The sequence below is a fragment of the Eublepharis macularius genome, chromosome 3 (assembly GCF_028583425.1).
Source record: "Eublepharis macularius isolate TG4126 chromosome 3, MPM_Emac_v1.0, whole genome shotgun sequence".
Taxonomy (NCBI): domain Eukaryota; kingdom Metazoa; phylum Chordata; class Lepidosauria; order Squamata; family Eublepharidae; genus Eublepharis; species Eublepharis macularius.
The window spans coordinates 151,471,534-151,480,386 of record NC_072792.1 but is presented as its reverse complement, the minus strand read 5'-3'; positions in this window follow the sequence as shown (position 1 = coordinate 151,480,386).

The window sequence follows — 8,853 nt, the reverse complement described above, 5'->3', positions numbered from 1 at the left end:
TTATGTACATGCGTGCATGCTATCACCAACCCTCTCACAAAGCAGAAGAAGGTTTCATTGCCCCTCAGAACTTGGCCTTGATCACTCCAGACTTCGAATAGGGCGCTGGATGGTTCAGGTTGGTCGAATGTCCCCTTTTGAACCTAACGGAAAAACTTCCAAGGAGCTGGTTTGGATTGAGGCATTAAAAAATAAGAACTTTTTAGGCTTTAAAGATGCTTAGAGAATACTTTTTCCTGACTTCAAACCTCAGTGTTGTTGGAAAGAGACATCTACTGAATATTATTGTATACTTATTCAAGGCAAAGAATCTTGCATGATAAACGGTGGCAACCCTGCCTGAAAGCTATGAAAATCCAAAAGAGTTTTAAAAAGAATTTACAAATGGGAAACCACAATATATACTTTTAGAAAATCTTGTTCACAGAAGTCTTTGAAAAAACATTCTTACCTGCAATACACAGATGACAGTTCTGTGGAGAAAGAATACAAGTAGGAGTAGGAATGTGTATGTTGAGGAGGGGTTCATAAGATCTTAATGGAAAGCCCCGCTTTTATAGGTTTGTATGAAGCCTTGTATGGAGCCTACATCTATAAAACTGCCTATGCGTTTGGTTCTCTCTGTAACATCTACAAGCTGAACCCTGGTTTTTATCTGGGTTCCATATTTCACAGGGAGACACTCATATCGGCTCTATGTATGATTTTTAAATTACCATTATGGGATACTACTTAGCTCTCAAACTAGGACCTGTCTCTTAGCCTAATCTGCCTCATAGGATTGTTGTGAGGATAAAATGGAGATGAGAACCTTGCCCGGGGATACTTGGAAGAAGGATGGGATAAAATGTGGTTGACAGAGTTTCAAATGAATGTGCATAACTCACATGCAAGATCTGCCTCCATTGTCCTACTTCTCTCCCATGTGCACATTCACTTTGCATACAACTGTTTTCTGAAAAGGGTATCATTGTGTTGGGAAGTGGGCAATATCAAATCGCAGGAGTATAGGAAGAGAATTGCCTGTGGGCTACAATATGGATAATATTGTCCATATAATAACATTCAGTTTAGGCCTCTTCTCATTTTGTGTTTGTGTGTTTGTTTGTGTATGCCTAAGGGTGTTTGAAGTGTGAATGTGGCACAAAGTGTTTAACACATGTTACTACACAAGTTCACTCATCAGTGGTGGGCTCTGATGTGGCTCCCTGTTGAGGGTGTTTTCTATGGCAAATATGGGTGTGTTTTAGCAAGTGAAAACGATGCCAGAAAAGAAGGAAATGGTATTCTGATTGGTCTGGTTGCAGCTGTTTGGCAACCAGCAAAAGTTACCAAAGAGAGAGTGATGAAGGAGAAGGACTATAAACCTGGCCTTGTAAAGTTGTCACATATAATATTCATATTCATGCACAGCTCTAGGCTGTTGGCATCAATCTGAACCTCTAAAATGCCCAGTTTTATCACAGCAATTAAATGCAGGCGTCTCCAACAGATTCACGTGTGCAATATTAAAACTATCTAATTACTACTAAATGGCTTAAAAAGTTATAATGTGTAAAAGGTGTGAAGGGAATTGTTATCTGAATATTAACAACTTCCATTTCTAACTCCATTCATTTTTAATGTGTTTTAAGGCATCTCATTGCCTTTTTGTAGAGAAATGCTTTTCTTATTGCCACTTACTCTATGATAACCAACCATTTCCCATCATGGTGGATACCCACTCAATTTCTTATTGAATAGTAAGGTTGCCAGATTATTTGTTTTATTTATGATGCTGGTATTCTTCCCTTCCTCCAAGGAGCTGTTTTAGACTCACAGGAAGCCTGTGAAGTTAGCTTAAGATGAAAGGTGATAGCCTGGCCAAGATCTCATAGATGAGCAGGGAGGGATTTTCTTCCTATAAGCAAGACAATCACAAGCCACTCCATCACACTGTCACATTGTCGCTTAGAAGTGACAATGGTTTGCAAAGCAAAGGCCCGGGAAAGTCAAGCCAAGTTCCTTCCTCTTTTCTTCATGCTCCCTGTGCCCTGCCTTTGTGTATTGTGCCTGGACTGTGGCCATAGATTTGACTGTTTAATTAACTTCTTGTCAGGTTCCGCCATGGGCCCTACTATGCTGGGTGCCGGCACGCCTGACCTTGACTCTGGGAAGCCATCAGGGACAATGCAGGTTCTTGCTCTGTGGAAAGGGGGGTATACATCACCCTCACTCCCTCAGTCTCAGTCCCCTTGCAGGCCTGCTCAACCTGACAGAGTCCTGGCTGCCTCCCCTTTCTCCTTGCCTTCCAAAGCCTCTACCCTCCTCGACTCCTCTGGCTTGCTCTTCCTCCTGTTCTTCATCTCTCTCACTCCTACTTCTTCCAGCTTTCCCCTTCTCTCCTCCTCCCCCCCCTGGCCTCCTGGGTTCTGGCTAGTCCCCCAGGGTGGAGGTTGCTGCTGGTTCCCCCTAGGGCTTGGGCAGGGGCTTCTTGCACATCTGTCCTGGTCTCAGCCCCCCAGGTAGGCCTGTGCGCTTCTTGCCCTTTGGGGCTCGGCTGGGCTGTGTGCTCCTGGCAGGCCTCCCCGGCTGGTTCCTTTCCCCCCTCACTCTCTGCTGTCTGGAGCTGAGTCGCCTGCCCTGGGCTCTCTGTGCCTGCAGCCGGGGTGCCGTTGGTCTTCAGGTAAGGGGTCTGTGGGAAGTCCAGGGCGCTTGGGGTGCTCATCCCTGGACAATTATGTATATTGTAGATTTTGCTACACTTTATTCTGATGGTGGTTACACATTTATTCATTTATTTACTTCATTTACAGTTCACCTCTCTTGCTGAGACTCAGGTGGAGTACACACGTAAAAAAATCCAGTAAGACCTGTATAACACCTACAACCAACATGTTTACAAAACTAGAGAACAAGAAGCAGGGGACTCATCGGAACACTTCATTTATCCCCTTTCTCTACTATTTTCTTTTTCCTCCTTTATGGCAACCCCATATCCTCTCTTCTTTCCCTGCTTCTTCCTCTTCTTCTCATCCATCTTCCCTATCCTTCTAGTCTTCAGCATTATTTGTCATTTATTTAATTCATTTTTACCCTGCCTTTCTCCACAATGGGGATCCAAAGCAACTAATAGAGATCTCCTCTCCTTCATTATATCCTCACACAACTATGAGGTAGATTATACTGAAAGTGGGTGACTGGCCCAATGTCACCCATTCATGGAAGAGTAGGGATTGGAACCTGGGCTTCTGAGATCCTAGTCCAAAATATTTACTGCTACAACACACTGGCTTTCATGCAGTGCTTGCAGCTGAATAGTAGTGAATTACCAAGTAATCTCTGCTGAGCCAAAGTGTGTTGTGCAAGTCATGTGGTAGCGAATCACCTGGCGGTTGCGGCCAAACCTAGCCCTAATGAGTCCTCCCTCCAGGCTGGTGAGGTCAGGGATGGCCTGCAAGGCCCCCCCCTGCCTTTTACTGACTGACACTAAGGCCTGGAGGCTGGCAGTTAGGGATGTCAGGTCCCCTGGTGGGGAGCAGGGAATCCCTTGCTCCCACTCTCCACCACTCACCTGGCCAGTAGGGGGGAAAGGCGGGGGAACAGGCCTCTCGGGTGTGCTCCTGGGAGTGACATCATCGCACCCTGGGCCTGCATAATGATGTCACACACACTGTGTCCCCCTCCCCCCCAGCTAGGACCTGGCAACCCTACTGGCAATATTGTTATAATATAATGCAATAGTCACTGAGATCCCAGTGGGCATCAATTTCTTAAAGCTACAGGAACTTCTTCTATCATCTCGGGAGAGGGAGGGCTTACCCCCTTTAATGTTTTTTTTTCATGTTTCAGACTTTTCTACAAACCTGAGGCTTTTTCAGGTTTGTAGTAAGGTCTGGGTCGTCTGTTCATGGTCCCAGTTTCTTAATTTATGTATCCACAGAAGGGGTCATGTTGAGAATTAGATATATTGATGCACTAAAGCAGCATAATACATACAATGTAGCAGCATAATACATACAAATAATGTAAGAGAGCTCAACTGTAAAACTGGCAAACAATGCAGTAAAAACAGTGTAATACATACAAGGAACAAAACAATGAAGTGCCCGCATTTCATGTTGCTCTGCCCATTTGAAACCGCAATTAAAGGTAGCAAAAGAAAAAAAAAAGCCTCATTCCTACTTTGTGCTTAATTCAGTAAAGCAATGCTATTTTCACATCACTCTAAATCTACAATGCTAGACATTAAGAACCAGAAGGCTGTTACAAGAACAGACTCCTACTGCAGCAGAAGAAGGACAAGTACCATCTTTTAAAGGTTGCCACTTCGGCACATATGACAGGTTCTGATGAGAACCGATGCAACCTGGTTCACCGGGAGGAACATGACACTTTCCTTCATTTTACAAAGATGGGTAATTGCCAGCTATATATATAAACACACACGCACACACACACAGAGCAAGGTTTGCTGATTGCTAAATACCAAAGCTGACTGCAAAAAAAAAAAAAAAAACATGGAGGGGAGGGAGAATAGGCAGTTCAAACACAGGGCAATACCAGCTCCAGCGAGACTTCTTAATAAAATATTTGGGAACACAGTGTGCTCAATGTTCACACACTCAAAAATAACTTGACTTTAACAGAGCTTTTATATTCAGTAGGCAGGTTGGCAAGACCACGTGGACCTCATAGGAAAGGAGGGGTAAGGCAGGAAATCATCAGATCATATGTACACAAAGGAACAGTTCCTGTTCTTAGGAAGACCAAAGATGATGCTGGAATTCTTCCAGAGCTTTGCTGCACTTGTGAGTCATTTCTGATATGTCAGCCTAATGCTTCTATTAAATTGGGTGCATAATTTCAACTCAGAGCAGGAATCCCATGTTTAGATTCTTTTGATGAATTTTTCCCCCCCTGAAAGAAGACAATTCACTCTGAACTGAGAACTCAAACACTGGTGGCAGCTAGGGATGTGCGTTTCGGCATTCAGAATGCCGAAAGAATGCCGAAACAAAAGTGTTTCGGCTTCTTTCAGGGAATGCCGAAACGTTTCGGGGAATCCCGAAACGTTTCGGGTAGCCGAAAGAAAAAAGCCGAAACGTTTCGGGATTCTTTCGTCTTTCATTCGGCTTTTCAATGGGAAAATGCCTCCGTCTTCCCGGACGTCTGGGGGAGGCATCTTCCCACCGAATAAGCCCAAAATTGGTGGGGACCTTCCTCTAACCCTTCTCTAACAACCACCCAAGTTTCAGACAGATTGGACTTTGGGGGGCCATGTTATGGCCCCCCAAAGCAGGTCCCCCCATCCTCCCATAAAGGAGCATCTTCTTCATTATTTCCTATGGGGAAAAAATGAAGAAGCAGGCTTCCTTTGCCAGGGGTGGCATTTTGCATGCAAAATGCCCCCTTACCCTCAGGGGCCCTTCTCCCACCCCTCCTCCCACCCCCCACCAAGGCTCAGCCTGCTCCCACTTGGGGGGGCCATTTCATGGCCTCCCCAAGTAGGTGCTCTAATCTCTACCACTGACAGCTGGGGGAGGCTTGTGTTGCCAGGGGTGGCATTTTGCATGCAAAATGCCCCCCAACCCTCTGGGGCCCTTCTCCCACCCCTCCTCCCACCCCCCACCAAGGCTCAGCCTGCTCCCACTTGGGGGGGCCATTTCATGGCCTCCCCAAGTAGGTCCTCTCAGCCCCTAAAGTCCACCCCTTACAGCTCCACACAAACCCAATTCCCCCCAGCTGCCACACACAGACCCAAATCCCCACATTAGCCCCTCACAGACCCAAATCCACCCCCACCTGCCCCACACCCATAACCCCAGGAACAGGCTGGCAAAGGCCAGCCCTCTCCCTTTGTTCCCTATGCTGGGAACTTCTAAACTCTCTTTCCCTGGGCAATTCTGCACAGCCCAGGGGTGCCACAATGGTGGGCACACTTCTGAGTGCCAGCTGGTCCCTGTGAAAGAGCACCTGAACCACAGACACCCTCCCTCAAATTCCCCCACCACCTACAGAGATGGCTGGCCAGCCAGCCCCATTGTTCCCTATGATGGGAACCAACTGCACAACAAAGAATAAAACAAGAACAACACAAAATAAAGTTTTTTAAAAATTATTTTCTCCCTTCCAAAGTACAAGTAGGCAAAGCATTATGACACATAACACCAGCAGTCCCCCACACAGAAAAATAACACAACTCACTTAACATCAGAGAATCACAAAGCACGATTCCTGTCAAAAACACTTTATTTCTTGAACAGCTTTAGGCTACACAGCAGGGGGGGAACACCAAAGGGCATGGCAGCAGTATCTTACACAAAAATAACACAACTCACTTAACATCAGAGAATCACAAAAGCACAATTCCTGTCAAAAACACTTTATTTCTTGAACAGCTTTAGGCTACACAGCAGGGGGGGAACACCAAAGGGCATGGAAGCAGTATCTTACACAAAAATAACACAACTCACTTAACATCAGAGAATCACAAAAACACAATTCCTGGCAAAAACACTTTATTTCTTGAACAGCTTTAGGCTACACAGCAGGGGGGGAACACCAAAGGGCATGGAAGCAGTATCTTACACAAAAATAACACAACTCACTTAACATCAGAGAATCACAAAAACACAATTCCTGGCAAAAACACTTTATTTCTTGAACAGCTTTAGGTTACACAGTAGGAGGGCACAAAAGGGCATGATAGCAATGTACTACAAAAAATAATACAACCCACTTCACCGTTTTTGACAGCAATTGTGTTTGTGTGATTCTCTGATGTGAAGTGAGTTGTGTTATTTTTGTGTAGTACACTGCTTTCCTGCTCTGTGGTGCCTTCCTACTGTGTAACCTAAAGCAGTTACAGAAATAAAGTGCTTTTGACAGCAATTTTTTGGGGGTGATTCTTTAATGTGAAGTGAGTTGTGTTATTTTTGTGTAAGATACTGCTTCCATGCCCTTTGGTGTCCCCCCCCCCTGCTGTGTAGCCTAAAGCTGTTCAAGAAATAAAGTGTTTTTGACAGGAATTGTGCTTTTGTGATTCTCTGATGTTAAGTGAGTTGTGTTATTTTTGTGTAAGATACTGCTGCCAAGCCCTTTGGTGTTCCCCCCTGCTGTGTAACCTAAAGCTGTTCAAGAAATAAAGTGTTTTTGACAGGAATCGTGCTTTGTGATTCTCTGATGTTAAGTGAGTTGTGTTATTTTTCTGTGTGGGGGACTGCTGGTGTAATGTGTCATAATGCTTTGCCTACTTGTACTTTGGAAGGGAGAAAATAATTTTTTAAAAACTTTATTTTGTGTTGTTCTTGTTTTATTCTTTGTTGTGCAGTTGGTTCCCATCATAGGGAACAATGGGGCTGGCTGGCCAGCTATCTCTGTAGGTGGTGGGGGAATTTGAGGGAGGGTGTCTGTGGTTCAGGTGTTCTTTCACAGGGACCAGCTGGCACTCAGAAGTGTGCCCACCATTGTGGCACCCCTGGGCTGTGCAGAATTGCCCAGGGAAAGAGAGTTTAGAAGTTCCCAGCATAGGGAACAAAGGGAGAGGGCTGGCCTTTGCCAGCCTGTTCCTGGGGTTATGGGTGTGGGGCAGGTGGGGGTGGATTTGGGTCTGTGAGGGGCTAATGTGGGGATTTGGGTCTGTGTGCGGCAGCTGGGGGGGAATTGGGTTTGTGTGGGGCTGTAAGGGGTGGACTTTAGGGGCTGAGAGGACCTACTTGGGGAGGCCATGAAATGGCCCCCCCAAGTGGGAGCAGACTGAGCCTTGGTGTGGGGTGGGAGGAAGGGTGGGAGAAGGGCCCCAGAGGGTTGGGGGGCATTTTGCATGCAAAATGCCACCCCTGGCAACACAAGCCTCCCCCAGCTGTCAGTGGTAGAGATTAGAGCACCTACTTGGGGAGGCCATGAAATGGCCCCCCCAAGTGGGAGCAGGCTGAGCCTTGGTGGGGGGTGGGAGGAGGGGTGGGAGAAGGGCCCCTGAGGGTAAGGGGGCATTTTGCATGCAAAATGCCACCCCTGGCAAAGGAAGCCTGCTTCTTCATTTTTTCCCCATAGGAAATAATGAAGAAGATGCTCCTTTATGGGAGGATGGGGGGACCTGCTTTGGGGGGCCATAACATGGCCCCCCAAAGTCCAATCTGTCTGAAACTTGGGTGGTTGTTAGAGAAGGGTTAGAGGAAGGTCCCCACCAATTTTGGGCTTATTCGGTGGGAAAATGCCTCCTCCAGGCGTCCTGGAAGACGGAGGCATTTTCCCATAGAAAAAAGCCGAAAGAATGCCGAAATAATGCCGAAAGAATCCCGAATCCCGAATCCCGAAAGAGATTCTTGTTTCGGCTTTCAGCTTTAACGATAGAGAATTTTCTTTCGGCTTTCTACTTTCGGCTATAGCCGAAAATTTTTGGCTTGCACACCCCTAGTGGCAGCAGCGCAGGATATTTTGAAGAGAGTGAAATGCAAAGACAGTGAAAGACATTTAATTTCTTTTCTCAAAGAGGGAGAGGAAATGTAGCTTGTCATTCTTGCAAGCATACAAATTGAAGTCAGAAGCTTCTCCAAGGTGATTAAATGCTGGCATGGCCGTTCCACAAAAGAATGCAAAGGCAGCATGGGAGAAAGTGGGGGGGCGGGGAGCGGGGAGGGGAGAAGAATCAGCAGCACAGCAACTTCCTGGTCAGGCTCAGTAATACTGATAAAATGGGATTTAAAACTTGGTAGTCCAGACTCAGTGACTGCCTTAGGGCCAAGCTACAAGTGACGAATGACACTTGAACAGCAAGTGTATTTCTCCCTGTTCACTTGCCCTCCACTCAATCCACTTGCCATTCAAGTGTCATTCGTCATGTGTAGCTTGGCCCTTAGTGATTTAGTGAAA